Raw genomic sequence first — 14,153 nt, forward strand, 5'->3', positions numbered from 1 at the left:
ACGATCATATTGTGTAAGTACTACTGAAATGAAGCAAACAATTTCTAGCTTGATAAATATTTTACCATTCACATAGCTCAATATTTCTGTTCTGTTTTTATTTGTTGATGAGGCATTGTTGACATATAAGCAGGATATCCAATAATGGATTAATTGACTAACTGTAATCTTACTGCATCTGCTTGTACATGTATTATCCACATGACAGCATGAACCATTATCACTGACATGGTGAATCCCCTGTCGTACGTTTAAGATCGTGGTTAGAATTGTCTATAGATAAAGCGCTAATCTCCACATATAAACATGCGTCACAAGATTGCAATACGCCTTGACATATTCCAAAGCCTTTTGCAGAATTTACATCAGCAAGTATAGAGATGATGAAAACAAAGAAATAGTGATGATGGACAAACTCCCGCTTGTCCCTTAGTGCGCTATGGATTTTATTCTGCATTCAAGTTGAAGTCCTCTTAACTCTTCCCATGGTACATGGCCGGTAGTTGGAGTGGGGACATATCCGGGGCTCAAAGGCGGACTACGCGTCTTGTGGTCAATCATGAATACTAGTACGTACCTTCCAGGCCCATTAAATTTCTGAATGACTGAATGAGTGGCACATCAAAATGCGACAATAAAATGTTATACAACTAATCTAACCAAATTTAGCTACTCCATGTTGTGCAACTCTTCATCATAAATTTGAAAATTATACAGCTCGTCAATTGATAAATAGAGGATACATGAGTGGCTATGTACTGTAATACGAAATTTATCAAACGAATTCAATAATTTGATAAGGCGAGTGGCATATCAACTTATTTAACGAGTTAAATAAATTTCATATTACATAGCCCTGTGTATAAGATTTTATTTATCACATAGCTTTTATGCATAGAAATATAAGCAAAAACTTTTCATTCTGTCTGCATTTAAAACAGTAGTAACCCGGCTTGAATGAGTCTTTTCCGTCTACCGAGATACTCGTACGACGTCATAGATTGGTTATGACGACATAACTACCTGTGACGTCACGATAGTGCGATTACACTCGTACGTGTGTCTTACGATATTTATGACATGGCTGTAAGTATGACATGGCTGAACGAGTCAGTTATGTACATGTAATAATCATGCTTTTAATTTAAAATATGCTTTGATATGGACAATTAAAAGCAATGAATTCGACATATTTAGTACTTTTTAATCAAATATTGGTCTTATAAGCTACAATAAAGTAAACAACTTTATTGTCGCGAGGTACGAGAGTTCGAACGCGAATTCTAAATGGCGACTAATTGTATAAATAAGTATATATGAGCTTACGGTTGTCAATATAAGACCCATTAATTTTGAATACATTTATTTGCATCAGGTATTTTTGTTTCAGTTTACTTTATGACAAATATTCATTTTGATGTGGACAATCCGAACATCAAGATGGTTTAACATTTCAATGATTCATATCAGATTGGATAGCTGATGTGGTCTTTCTTCTATTATATTTTAAATTAATATATTTTCCCGCATTGACTTAACTTCGCGTCTACGACTTGTTCACGGGTATTTAAAGCGAATAGTCGGGCAAAGAAGGGCTAAAATCGGTAAAATGGTGTTATTATATCCAGTATAATTTGTTATGAAATAGAAAAATAAAATCTCCCATCAAAATCGCTCTGTATGCGAAGAAATTAATATTTATTATGGGAATCCTAATGCGTCCTCCCGACCGGCTATCAGTGCAGTTCAATCTTAACGCATGCGCAACATCCACCACTCTCCGTAGTAAACAAAACATGGCTACCGTAGTTTTGAACCAAAAGGTTTCCGCCAAAACAACCAACTGACTCACCTAAAATGCGAAAGGGAAGGCAATGGAGCAGCGACAATCCCAACAAATGACTCGGTAAACATTACGACGCATGGAGAGTGTTAATATAACTTGTTATAGTGAAGAGAACAGTTCAAACGAGCACGCGGCTCCGGGACCGCTACTGTACGTACCTAGGCCTACTACCCGGTACTCCCTGCTCAGCTGATAGTGAGTGAGTCTTCGTATTTTGATCATTATGTAAATAGTCCCTAGCAGTATTTTTTCATGAATGAGTGGTCGCATATGGTCACATGTTTCATACCTGTTCCCCAATCGCGTAAAACGTAACCCTGGGGTAAATAGCGGTTCTTTCGTGGGGCCTCTTTAGGGGTAATGAATGCCCTGTATATTTATAAAATGTACCGTTGTAATGCATGTACAGTTAGAATGTAACCGCTAGTGCATTATCAAGCTAAGATTTGTTTCAATTAATCTATAATATTATGCTACCGGTCAATTCATACAGTTCTGATGTATATATTTATAGATTTTTAATTTGTAATTTATTGCTCTGTACATGTTCTGGTAGTGTTATACACATACATTGTATGTAGGATTTACATTGTAGGTTAGTTGGTAAAATTGTATATTGTTATATGTTCTGATATACACATATACATATGTACATGTAGGTTTTAGCTTGTTCTTTAGATATATTTGGAGGACATATTCAGTATTATTTCTGGTCATAATAATAAATAGTGTTTGTATATTTATTACAACTGTACCTGGTTCATGTGTATATGACAAACTTTACAGAGTTGAAATGTACTGCAGCCATGTATCATTTATAATTATTCTGAATTTTTGTTGGAACTATAGATAATGAATTTTGTATCTTTTTTGAAACAATATTTGATTCTATCAAATGCATCAGTGACACATTCACAACTTATAAAATGTTTTCTCTAAAATAAAAAAATAAAAACCTGTAGAATGAACCTACATTTATTCATTTATATATATTTGAAATTGATCATTTCAATTTCTGTCATATTCAACAGATATAAAAAATTGTTGGTTCTTTTTTTCAGGCACCATGCATGCATAGTGACATGAATACAGAAAGTTCATCCCTTGGACCTGTATACAAGTGTATGTATACATATACATACAATTAGCATCATATGAAGACTGAAGAATGTTGATTTGAGTGCTCTTGAAAGTAAACTTTACCAATATGGACCTAGAAGATCATGAACAGAACATTTAAACAGTATTAATTTATTAAATGTTCCTTTCAACTGTAATCATTAAATAAAATTATGATGCAATACTTTTTCATTGTTTAACTTTGTAGAAATATTTGTTTATATTAGTCCTCTAGATCCAGTGATTATAATTCTTGCATCCATATGCCTGCCCATTTGTTTGTCAGGGCTTGTGAGATAGCTTTTCAATTACTTTTAAAATATAAGGATTTTTTTTACATATAGCAATATAGATACTATTGTCTTAGGATTTCTAAATTCTACTTTACAAGAGAGTAGATTCAACATATAAATAAAACCATAAAACTAGCAAGTTATCTGAAATATTACAAATCTTTTTGTCTGAACCAAATTTCACATTTATTGTCTATGTGTAACTTGTACATGTATTAATACTGTAGTAACAGTGATTACAAACACATAGACTAAAATGTAGTATGTAGTACTACATGTATGTACATCTGTCTTTGATTTGAGTTCTAAACAAAAAAGTGGTACCTATTGGGAAGTTGTGACTTGGGCGGGGTTGAAAATACAGAAGAAATAGCTACACATGGAAAAAAGAAAGATATACAGTACCATATGGATTCAAAGTTGCTCCAAAATCAATGAGACTAAATAACCAAAAGAAAGCCATGTAAACCCCAAATATGCAATGACCAGATCAATGATAAAGCACCCTTCCACTTCCAGTTATCTGTAGCTATTTCTTCTATATTTCAACCCCCACCCAAGCTACAACTTCCCAACCTCATGATTCTTCTGTCTTTTAGCCCCCCCCCCCCCCCCCCCCCACCCCTGAACACACACATACCTGATTGATTGTCATGTTATTTCAGGTTCCTATTCAGGTATTATTCCTAAAAACCAAAAAGGGTATACACACTGTGTACTCTCAAAGGAGGGGAACCACTTCATTCAAAAATGGAATTTCATCTTAATTTTGAAATTTTCAATTTAATTATTAATTACTGGACTATTAAAACAGTATAGAACCCCTCGGCTACAGACAAAGTACTGTGGTACAGTACATTTCTCTTAATTAATTACTTTTCTTCCAACTCAATCATCTTTTTCTCCAGAGCACAAAAAAGAACAGGAAACAACAGAAAAGGAAAGTAACATACATGTAGGCCTATATGTTTTCTGGAAATATATATGATGTGTTAATTCTCACAGCATAGGCCTACATGAATGTGAAGAATTAAATATTATCAATGTTTGAGAGAATTTCCTAGTTGTAATTCTATAGCAGCTACATGGAATGTACATTTACATATATACATTGTACAATATATATACATCATAAAAGTTTCTTTCCTTCCAGCTGGACATTTATGTCATCTCTCTCCAGAACTCAAATATTGTTTACAAAAAAAAAAACAGAGACATAGATAATTTTATTAAATCTCTGCAAAAAACTACACGAATAATTGAACACATATATTGTACTTGTAAAATATCTATGTATGAGCTAATTTATTTTCACATCTTTGACAGCTACATGCATGGACGTTGTATGGAACGTTTTCGTGTGGTTTTAAATGGGAAATTATGTTACGATTATTTGTATTTAACCTTCATGATTCGGTTGATGTAAAATACGACGAATGCGATGCTGCAATAATTGCCCCTTGCCGGGGCCCCATCTCTGCATCGGCCGAATATTTGTGTCGATTTCCATGTATAAAGATGCTTTTATCGAAAAATGATTACAAAGCATTGTCATTAATGTAAGAATACTTCATTTGCATCAAATGTATCATCTCAAAACAACAATTTACATACCGCATTAGTGGTTTATCACACGAAACGAAACCGACACGACTGAGAAACACATGTCCATGTTGACATTTCCACGCAGCCTCGTTTTCAAAGAGTTTGGCGAATTTATATTTAGAACTGTGCTAAATTTACACGGGGCTTCCCCAAAATTTCAATGGTCAAAACTGGACACCGTAAGCAGAACTTGACCATCATTATGGTATACAATGACTTTTGGAAGGCCAAAGAACGCATTTAAGACTGGTTTCCTTTGCCCGACTGTTCACTTTAAATGTAGTTTATTCATTGGGAGTAATCATAGTTATTTTCCAAACCACGAAACATGCAAATCCAGTGAAATGTTGCAGAAACCTCTCTATACGTTCAAACTTAGATAAAAAAATGAATATTCTGCCCTTCGCCAGGTCTTTCAGACTGAAACAAATTAAGAGAAAGGGCAAGGTAAATTAAAATTCTAAAGCTGTGCATTTCATTAAACTCTAGTCATGTGTTAACATTACAGGAAAATTGATTTCTGTTCACAAACCATAATGCATGAAAAGGTCTATATCAGAGCGTGCGTGTCTATGGTGCTTGGGTATACGGCTCAGCTTGACAATTTTAAAGATGTTCTGTATATTGATGGAAAAGTATTAAGATCATTGAGTTACATATCTGTAGGGGTTTGGTTTTACAATATTGCAAATCAATTACATCGTTACAATGTTCTAGTTTTTTATGACAAAAAAAAAAAACATCTCATCGAAATAATAATAAATAAGATTCATAGTTCAGTATTCATTATTAACGTTGAAGGGTATCAATCTAGTACTAAACATAGCTATTTCGGCAGGAGTCCCTCAAGGATCTGTCCACAAGTAGAGCCATTAAATAAAAGAAGACAGAATCACAAACTTATACTAATGTTCGAAATTATTAATAATTATACTTCAATGTACCTTCATAATATTATACAACCATATTTAAATCTAAATAATGTATACAATTTAGAAATAATAGAGTATTTAATATTACACAATTAAGAACTAATAGCGATAAGAAAACTTTTTTTTCGTCAGCCATAGATATGTGGAACTCACTTGACAGTTCCACAAGAGACTCTATTTCAATTTCTTCTTTTAAATGTAAATTGACAATTATTTACGATATAACACTTTCAGAAGTCTTCATGGACTATTCTCCTAGACAACTTAACATAATCCTTTGTCAACTTAGAAATTTAAACATTGACCTTAACTTTGACAAACATTCCGATCATCTGACTGATAACTCATCCTGTGTAGTATATTTACACTTGCTAGGCTTATTCACTATACGCAAATACTAGCTGATTTTGTTTACCTTAACTGCATGGTATCATTGAACTTTGAACTTGCGTATGAAAATGTTCTATACAACGTACAGGGGCTACTTTTTTTTAAGAAACACATGGTTTTGTTAACATTTTGACACTACATACTTGTATATTGTTGTTTTTCATAGAATTCTGGGAAAATGTAATCTTTATATATATGTTTTATACTTATAAATGATACAAACATTTTTAAATTAACAATTGTATAAAGAAACGGGAAAAAATATCCCTACCGGGGCGACGTGCAGCGCTTTCATTTTTGTAATGTAAAAAATGATGGATGTCAAATGTAAACATTACCTCTGTGTCTGTGTTCGTCCTACGATCGAGTCTTTATGGTGGACGGGCGTGAGACCCTCTGACAGAGGTCAGTTATAAACATATCCTCATGTCTTTGTTCTTTGAGCACCGCTACTATCCACGTGTTGACAGTTACGCGTCACCACAAATACATTGTATCCATCGAACACAAGCGAAGTTGGCGATGGATCTAAGCGTAGATTATATAATCACACGGCTCCAAAGAATGCGATATCGTCAAGTCAGACGACAATCTCAAACACATTGAGCTACTTGAACATCGTTGTTTTGACAACTTCGACAAACTCCAGTGTGTAAGCATGCGTCAGCTTCGCCTCGCTGCACAATAACGGTCACCGAGTTCACATATGTGACCTAGTACAAATTCTTTTATATTATTACGTTATATATTAACTTTTAGCAAAATTGAATATATATTTAAAGTTCTTCTCTGAAATATAGATGTACTTTGTTTGTCAAGTTGATTTTGCACTTAGATATTGAACTTTTTTGTCGACGCGGATGAATAATTCTACCATACGTGAAGAGTCATCATTCGCTGTTCAATTGAGTAAGCTCTTCCAATTTTGACCGACTTTTATTGGATAATTACGTCACTTTCAAATGACATGTTGCATAAAATATAAATGAAAAGTTGCTTGAGTGTAAATATAGGGATTGGATTTTGCTTTTATGTTAACCATACTTGTATGGAGCAATTTCTCTAAGAATATATTCTATGGGGCGCGGTAGCAGGAATGAATGAGCGTGAGTGGGTAGTTATCCAAAAAATATTAAAACGTATATTTCTTCATTTAAGGCTTGTTGGAAATGTGTTTTGCATTCACTTTATCAATTATCAACTTCATTTGTTTGCTAAGAAATTTTGAGTAGAAATTAACAAATTATCCTTCTAATTATAATTTATAGTCAATTAAATTACACGATGAGCACATATACCCCTTAATCCTTAATTCGATACTAAACACTGAATGCCATAAATTTGTAATAAAGTGAAACATACCATATTTCTTTCAAACCTAACCGGATGTAACAGAAGAAGACTAATATAGGCAATATGCATGTTGTCTTATTTTTTGACAATATTTATGTTTGTATTGTTAATAAAATATTTCTTAAATGAAAAGAACAATGATGTGTTTAGTTCATCAGTAAAACCTATATCAAAATATATTCTAACGTATCGTTCGACCATTTTGTTTACATAGGGAAAATAGTACTATAAAATGTTAGTTTTGATCATTATACATCCATACGTGTTTGCAAATAAATGTATCTTACTTTAAATCTGTCTACCAAATTGTTAATTACTTTACACAGGGACATATGCGATATGAGTTAAAAGACTTCAAATTAAACAAAGTGATAAGTACTCTAAAAAGCAAGCACAAACATTGTAAAACTTGACAATGGCAGTCAAGATAAAAATGTTCATATTGTTCTAGAATGGAATAGAATAGAAGAATATTGTTGGCTGCATAGCTCTAGATAAAAGTAAGATATATCGGATAAACAAACAATGGTTTAAAATGATGAGTCATTCATCTGGAAAGTCCAGTACTTACATATGCGTACGTTTGTGTTGAATTGAGATGTGGAAAGGAAAAGTAAATTGCTTTCGAATGTCCACCAACGCCATGATTGAGACGTCGTCACAGACACAGGTCATCTAGGGTCAAACTGACCAGTGCATCTAAACATACCGAGGAAACAAAAATGATATTCATGACATGGATTAATCACATACATTAGTCAGTCACATTACTTTGCCAATATTTACATAATTGTGTGTTATCTCGTCGCACATAAACAACATGAAGCGCATATACAGCTGGTTATCTGGCATCCGTAAACCAGTAAGCTATAACTATATATAAACCACGGACGTTAATTACATTACATCTAATCGTGACATAACATATATATACATGTATATATATATGTGCACCATACAAAACATCAGATGATAATACAATGCTATATCCTAACTGTGACAGCTTTCTGTAAACGCCAAAAGTGAGGCAGTGCCAAGGGAGACGTTAGGAAGAAGAAAGCTTGTTAAGAAGAAGAGAAAAGATAATATCCTAAATTTAGTCACAAAAGGGGCAGCAGGTACAATTCTAACGCCCTACCTGCGGGGCAGGTTTTTAACATTCAAGATATAGAATACTTTGTCCTGGTTGCTTTTGATACCTCCCCATTTTGAATCTTTCACTGGGTGTTCGGCCTTCAGGGGTTGGATCTAGCCTTTATAAGCGTTAAAGAACATTCCATTTTTAATAGTTGCTTAGCTAACTCAGCACTCCAAAGTGTGATATAACGTCAGTATAAAGTAACTTGTGAAGTGTCCTGCTGTGAAGCAGACGACATGTCCATATTAACATTTGTAGGTCAATAAAACTAAAATTCTAAATTCTAAAATGTTGTAAAGCTAGCTGAGGCTTTTGTCGAGGGTTTTACAACATTTTGTAATCCCGAGGAAGTATCCACATATAAAAAGTATTATACTAAGCACTAAATTATTGCATTCTAGATAGAGACAAATTTTATACATACCGTATGCTAATAGTTATTGATAAAGAGAGAAAAAGCATTTAAGTAGGTATAACAAATTGAAAATAAGAAATAAATGGATAGTTTCTATAAAAAGACAAAGTCCAATAACAATTATTATTTCAAAGGGCATTAACTCCGTAAGTTACAGTCGAATCAAGCTGATTTTCGAACTCGTCCGAGATCTTTCTAATGTTAGTCTCCTTTAAAGTGTACACGGAACGGAAAATAATATTTAGATATGTTATTCTCTTTGATCTCCTGACAAGAATGTTGAAAAACCGCATCAAAATCGGCCATTTCAGTACCGAGATACCGCCCTCCGAAGTGCTCGATTTTTACCTGTATATCGACTGCTAATCAGGGAATCGGCCGCTCACGCTGATTTGGGGAATAACCGGATGTGACGTCACGGGGACAACGGCAGTGAGGTGTTTGGTAGTGGTTATAGCACAAAGGTGGACATATATGTATTCCTGAAATGGGGTTACGAGAATTTTACAAATATATATACAGTATACAGTTAAGATGACGTTTTAATTATATATAAAATAGGAAATATTGCAACTGAAATCAGGCTAAATACATAAGTAGATTAGAGGAAACATGTATAAGTTATATATGTTCTGGTGGACCTTAAGCTTGTATACAAACTTTTAATTAGAAATCTTATGTCTGTTTTAACAGCTTACTAAATTAACAGACCTCGAGAATATTCAATTTGCATTATGTGATCTAACAGACGAATTCGAAAAATGATGGCCATATAATTATCCATTTGAATATGTTTCTGTATAAAAATTCACTAGGCCTATGGATTTCAAGAATCAGCATGACGAATAGAAAAATGTGTGAAATGTCTTTCATAGTTCAATACACGTAAATATCATAGACATTAATTGGGGTGGGGGGGGGGGGGGGGGGTTTAAACAATATTAAAAAAAGGAAACCACTTGAGAGATTGAATTTATGATATATAATTCATATATAGCTGTAACAAGTCTCTCTCTCTTCCTTTTAAAGCTACAAGTACCTGTATACCGACATGTGTTATTTTAACAATCTTCAACGGTACATTTTTTTGTCATATAGATTATCATTATTGGTATTCAATAATGATCGATATTGACCAAATTCACTAAGAATTGCATATCCGAAATCTAGCAACTATCAGAAATATCAAAATTCTGACATTGGGCATTATATTTGCATTGTTCTTTCTCGACATGCCATATGTAAATAATTTTGTCGTTTCTGTTATTACAATACATATACATGTAACCAGAAACATATATACAAGACAAATGTATATGCATGAGTCTTTCTGAAAATATATACATCTAGTGATTGATACACTTGTTACATATGTTATGTACGGACGGTATATTTTACTGTAAACCAAGGATTTGTAAGTGTAAACAAATATGACATTATACAACAATTACATGATGGTCCATCGCTAACTTACCTGTGATCTTACTTTTGACACCTGACGAGAGCTAATCAACAACGCGTGACAGGTCTCTAAACACCTTTCTTACGTAATCTGGTTATATAGACATCTTCAATCTCGTTTTTTTTCGTCTGACCCGTGCATGATTTATTTTTCAATTAAAGACACTAATGATTGAACTTGAGCAAAATATCAACAAGTCGTCGGATATGCTGTATTCATATATGAAAGCTGAATGTATTTCGTTAAAAAAAAATGGATCGATTTCAGTTATAACGCAGTTAAAAGATAGGGATATGGCGTTTTATAACTGGTAGTGCATTTTCAATTTATATTTGTTAATGAAGCTTTCATATATTAAAATTAAAAATAATCCCTAAATACCAAGTGTATAGTAACTAAAACATTTATTTCAAGATTATTGGAATTATCATATTGTCCATCCCAATATCTTTTTCATTAATTTAATTTTTTCTACACTGGCTTTTTTACATATATCAGAATACCTGATTATCATGGACTATGTTATATTTATTTCATTACGAAAAAGCCTAATAAGGTCCTCTCTGTCATGACTATGTATATAAAAATAACATATTACGATGTTGAATAAGTACCTTAATCTATAATAATTTTGTTTATAATATTATACATGTCATTATTGGTAAATTCAAGTTTCGTGACAGACATGCTTGATTTTCGCATTGTACAGCTCCCGTCAGCTCCACTTCACGGCTGCTGTCATGACAATAATTGAGGTGTATTCAGCTTTCAAAAAACTTACTATATGTTTTGCCAGCTAGTTTTTACCTCATCACGATCTTCCCCACCCCCCCCCCACCCCCCTCCCGGGAAACGGTGTTCATGTGTTACCCAGGCTCTACAACAAACAATGTATCATGTATCTAATAAGAAGCGGATACTCTTTTTGTTTTCAAACTCATAAAACCTATAAGTATGGATTTTTAAAACGGTAAAGTATATTTGTTTTTGTCTTAACAAAATTCACATTGAAAACAATATCTAAAATCACTCATATTTATATAAAGATACGGCCTCCATTTCTCATAAAGCCGTGCAAACACAGAAGGCTACGATTTCTGCCTCTGGCCATCTATCGATGGTCACCTTGAGGCACCTGTATAGCTGGATACTGTGGCTTACCTGTAATGTTTGACAAGTTTTAATTATTGGACCATGACGCAATATACGATCAAGATAAAACTGGCGTGTGGTTTGGGATCATAAACTTATTGTGTGTACCGGTATATTAAGAATCAAAACAAGCTGAATTGGGTACTTGTAGGTAGACTAGCCACCAATTAGTAGAGGACGTCATATAGTTTGAATGTGGATTTAATTCTGCATGACTCTTTTTAAAGACGTTCAGTTTTTAATAAAGAATATGTTAATTAAAGCTATTTTTACGTACAATACTTTTAGAACTTAAAATAGCAAGAAAAATATTATAAAAGTGTATTATTTTAATGAAAGACGATTACAAGGGTATCGCTAGACAACTGATTGATAGGCACCAAATCTTTTTGTTTAAAAGTTATGTATTACCCGGTATATGATAGGTATTACTGATAGCTTATTATAAAAGAAAAAGTGTCTCAAAAGCATATTAGGACTGGTTTTTGCTGCAATTCAAAGTTGTTTTTAGACTTGTGCAAAATGCTTGATGTAAATGATATATATATTATTTTATATATATTTAATGCAATTTACCATAAAACATTTACTTTTGAAAACGTCATAACTATAGACTCAATTTAAGATAAGAAATGGAATCTACTGATATAAAATTAAATAGACATATACTTAATGAAATATATATTAATCTTTATATACTTTTGCAGTGAAAGGTTTTTATATTCATGTATACTAAAAAATATTGTATTATATAGTTTTATATACTGTACAAATAAATTTGTAGATGTTGTAATTAAAAAAAAATAAACACTAAAAATTATAATTATGTATTATTTCAAATTGAAGAACTTATTCTTGCCCGATCCTAAACTGAAACACACATTCACCTTGTCTGTCTAGGTCTCAATGTACCTGGACACGTATGTCCACCTGTAGTGGACACCGTGTTCACACGTAGTGCACTCCGTGTCTACATGTAGTCTAAATCTTGTGCACTAAACTCGTGCACTCCGTGTCTACCTGTAGTCTAAACGTAGTGCACTCCGTGTGCACATGGGGTGTAACCTTTAGTCTACTAACCAACTGTAGGTTATATGAAAATGTCAGAAATTATAAGCCGGAGTTTGACAAGTAGACATTCAACGACACGAGACGGGTTTTGGATAATCCTTGGGTATAATTAATGATGTATATGTGGTTTCTACAACGTACGTGGATTATGATGTTTTTATTTTTTTTGCGTATAATTGTTGCATGTATCGAGCAGAGATGTTTCATTTATCTACGAGAGGTACATCAATATATGCATGGTATAAATCCCTATTTTCAACCGTATTCTAATACTCATATCTGTGATTGAGGATAATATTAATTAGGTATCGGACATGAAACACTGGTATTTGTGTATTTAAAATCGATATTTACCAAACAGATAGTTTTTATTAGATGGCAGACACCGAAAATCGCCACTCTATCATATGCGAGTAGAGTAGGGCCCGTTGTCCTCGTGACGTCACAGGTCAGGGGTCCCGCAATCGGGGGGTCAATGGCTTGCGGGACTTCAGGTGTGTTCTAGAGAATAGTCGCGATTATCTCTAATACCGTAACCGCTATGAAAGCTCGAAACTTTCTCCTTTCTAAATTGTATCCAATAACGCGTTTATCAAGCCCTTATATGCCAAACCAATTCCGTGTACACTTTTAAGTTTCATTTTAAAATCGGTGCATATTTACTCAATTCAAACATGTGTTCATTAATTTCTATTGCAAAGGGCAATAACTATGTAAGTGAATGTCATATCACGCTGATTTTCGAACTTGTCAAAGATCTCTCCAATGTTGGTCTATTACTCAAGTTATCATTTTCACAAGATCCAATAAATAATTATAAGTGCAAAGGCGCAATTAAACTCCGTAACTTACAGTAGAATAAAGTTGCTTTTCAATAATCCTGTGAGATCTTATCAATGTTAGTCTACACACTAACTTTTCATTTCACTTGGTATTTTATTAAGTTATAGTGTTTCAACAATGTTCGCTCTGATTTTAATACTCGTCCAAGGATTTTTCTCCGGTGTTGTTTTACACACAAAGGTTTCAATAATACTCTGTGCATGCTTACTCAAGTTATCGTATAAACAAAGTCCAGTTATAATTATTGTGCAAAGGGCAATAATTCCGTAACTTACAGTCAAATCAAGCTGATTTTCAACTCGTTTATTCATTAAGTTGGTTCAAATTTACTCAAGTTAATGTGTTCACAAGTAATGGACAAAAGAATATCACAGGTCATAATGACCTATGGTCAGGTGACCTAAAAATTTAAAATGTATGCTTCACGCGTAATTACGGAAATTTAAGTTGGATTTGAACGTGGGTCACCTATGGGGATTTTAAGCATTTAAAATATTTAAATTATTTACCAGTGGTTTCTGCTAAGGGGATTTG

At 33.3% G+C, this 14,153-nt stretch overlaps 1 long non-coding RNA gene across 1 annotated transcript; it reads left to right on the top strand.

The window, feature by feature from the left end:
- The first annotated feature begins 1,573 nt into the window (after nt 1-1,573).
- Nucleotides 1,574-3,152, top strand: LOC138310005 (uncharacterized). The gene is made up of 2 exons (XR_011206355.1): nt 1,574-2,041; nt 2,908-3,152. It is a non-coding gene; the product is annotated as an uncharacterized lncRNA (long non-coding RNA).
- Nucleotides 3,153-14,153: the final 11,001 nt, after the last annotated feature.

The sequence above is a fragment of the Argopecten irradians genome, chromosome 1, assembly GCF_041381155.1.
Source record: "Argopecten irradians isolate NY chromosome 1, Ai_NY, whole genome shotgun sequence".
Lineage (NCBI taxonomy): Eukaryota > Metazoa > Mollusca > Bivalvia > Pectinida > Pectinidae > Argopecten > Argopecten irradians.